The following is a 2,942-nucleotide window of genomic DNA, read 5'->3' as shown; positions in this document are numbered from 1 at the left end:
TCTACCTTCAGACCAGAGATGGTCTCACCAAGAAACCATTGAACTTACCAGGACAATAAGATGCTGGACTGTATGCTTGGTAAATACCTCCAATGAAAGAATGTCAAATGAATTTGAACTATGAAAATGCAACAAGGTGGAGCAATCCACCATCGGGGGAGGGTTTTGGGAGAGGCGGGGGGAATCCCAGTGCATAAAAAAATGTCTTACATAATGCAATGTAACTAGTTTTAAAAAAAGGAAATGCAATAAAAATATATGTTAAAAAAAAAGAAGTTAATGATAGCAACATTTGCCATCACTTAAGTTGCAGGGTATAAAAATGGGCCATAAAGTATAATCTAATTTTATATATTTTTGGGAAATGTTTTCAATTAGCAATAAACATGCCTCAGATAAACCTCTTTGGCTATGATACTGCCACTGAGCAAAGTTAATTTTATATATTTTTGCTTCATTGCAGCAACACAAGATTTTGGTTTTCTGTCTGTTTTGAATGTTCATTTATAACTACTTTATATATTCAACAAAGGTTTAATAACTTTAACATTAGCTATGTATAAGACAAAATTACACAATAATTAATACATGATGTAATAAAAATATCACTGTCTTTGAAAAAAATTCAATTTATTGTGATGTAAAGAGCAAGGATTTTACAGTTGCAACAATTTAAAAGTAAGAAATATATTAAAGTTAATAAAACAAGTGCAGAAAACTAAAGATCAGATTTGAGGATAGGCAAACAAATTTGTGACACCAAAATACAATGAATATATGTCAAGAATAACAGAAATTAAAATCTAGAAAATACAATAGATGGAGCATGGGAATGTTAACATACAATGATAGAAGATATAATGTATTATTCTATGCAAAAATGTCATAAGTTTACAGTGAAGATGGTATAGAAAGCTATTTGAAAAAATAAAAGATCATAAGAAATATTAATTAGAAGAATGTCATTCCAATCTATATGAGAAATTTCCAGAGAATTCTTCTATTGTATTACTACAATAATAGAAAAATAGCTTAAATACATATGTGCATAGAAGCAAATAAGAATTCATGCCTTATTTGAAACACATGAACATTTCCACGAAAGACTATACATTTAAAATATATTCAGATTCACGTGGTTAGTTAATAAGACTACTTTGATCAACAAATATTGTCTCACCTCTTCATTATAAAGAATATTTGATGCAGACCATTTTTTGAAAACAAAGAAGAAGGAGTAGAGGGTTGGAGAAGAAGGAAATGGAGGAAGAAGCCGATTTTGACTCACTGCCCTGGAGATGCAAGATGTATGGGCTCGTCTGGTGCTGGTCTTTATAGAAGCCTTGAGATAATTCAGAGCAAGAGGTAAGCTGTGTACCAAGTATATCTGGGACTTGTCTCTCTACTTTTTATAAAGGCATTAGAGTTCATATTTAATTATTTTATGTAATATTTGTTATTTCCCAATGGCCCACTTCTTTTTAAATTTTTTTTAATTTATCACTGATGATGTTTGCATAGTTTGTCAGGGTGGAAAGGGTCAAACAACAGGGGATAGTGGGTGAGTCCATTGCTTACACCTTTTTTTTTTTCCTCTTCACATATCTTGGTGGCAGGGGAGAAACCATGCCTAGATGCCTGCATTACCCAGGGGATGGGGAATTCCACCTGATGTCATCCCAAGTTCCCCACTATGAAACATTTTCTGAGGGTTCTGTTCATGTATTTTCAGTAGTTCTGAGATGCTACTGATAGTGCTGCTCCAAGGATGAGGAAATCCTTCTGATGTTTTTTGACTATCATAATCCACCTCTGAGTCTCCGTTGGACCAGAAATTTGCTGTCAAACTTCACTGGGGTAGCTAATCAATTTGTTCTTCCCTCCATCCTCAGCAAACCAATGGATGCTGTGGCCCAGTCCAGCCATGCCCAACATAAGCTCAGCCCTCATGTACCACAGAAGGAGTTGCCGCCCAGTCAGTGACCCTCAATAACCCCCACTGGACCGGTCCCTAGCTCTGGTTCCTGTGTGTGACAACATGTGTGGTGGACCGGTCTGGTCTGCCCCACATCCCACTGAGGTCTTGTGTACATCATTGGACACTGAAGCATAATTCAACACAACCAACTCCATCCTCCGTCTCACACTCACGTCAGTGGATGCCACCACCTGTCGAGCTAGGCCCACTCCAAGTCCTGGTTCTCACACTCACCAATCAGAGTTACATCTCACCAGAGTGGAGCCCAGAACCTCGCTCGTGTATCCACTCCCCACCCCATATCTTGAACTCTCCAGATGGTTCAGCAGTCTAGCTTGGCAGGACTTGCTCTCATTCCCAGCACTTGCCAGCTGATGCTTCAGCAAAGCCAAACCCACCTGCCCTTACCTGTTCATTCCTGTACCAATGGATACAAATCAGCTACAAGAGTTTGGATTTTCCCCTAAGCCAGTTCACACGTAGACCAACGGGTGTTATAGCCCTGCTCAATCTAGTCTGTCCCCAGCTCCAGCTGTCATACTTGTCAGCATAAGTGGTAGCCTAGACGTGCAGCCCCCACTACTCCCTTACCAACCTCAATCTCCTGTTCTGGTCTCGTATTGTGCTAGCGGGTATTGCAGTCTAGTCTGGAGTGGCACATCTCACCTTGACATTTGCTGATAGGTGCTGTAGCCTAACCTAGCTTGGTCTGGCCTCATTCCAGTTCACACTGTTTGGAGCTCTGGTCCAGCCTGGAGCAGTCAGCTGCAAGTCCTGGTTTTAATGTGAACTGGCTGGTGATGTGGTGAGACCCAGCCAGTCCTGTACCCCATCCTGGTTCTCAGACCTGCCAGTGCATGTTATGAAATGGTCGAGTCTTGCCAATTCTCGTACCTGAGCTAAACATATGCCAGCAGGAACTGTAACCTGGTCTGCTCTGGACTGCTTTGATTTTGTACTCACC

The 2,942-nt window shown here is 40.0% G+C and overlaps 1 non-coding gene across 1 annotated transcript; it reads right to left on the bottom strand.

Moving 5' to 3' along the window:
• Positions 1 to 300: 300 nt before the first annotated feature.
• On the bottom strand, positions 301 to 435 carry LOC118758633 (U4 spliceosomal RNA). The gene has a single exon (XR_004995739.2). It is a non-coding gene; the product is annotated as a U4 spliceosomal RNA (small nuclear RNA).
• Positions 436 to 2,942: the final 2,507 nt, after the last annotated feature.

The sequence above is a fragment of the Ochotona princeps genome, chromosome 2, assembly GCF_030435755.1.
Source record: "Ochotona princeps isolate mOchPri1 chromosome 2, mOchPri1.hap1, whole genome shotgun sequence".
Taxonomy (NCBI): domain Eukaryota; kingdom Metazoa; phylum Chordata; class Mammalia; order Lagomorpha; family Ochotonidae; genus Ochotona; species Ochotona princeps.
The sequence above is the reverse complement of the archived record's forward strand: the minus strand, read 5'-3'. Positions and strand labels throughout refer to the sequence as shown.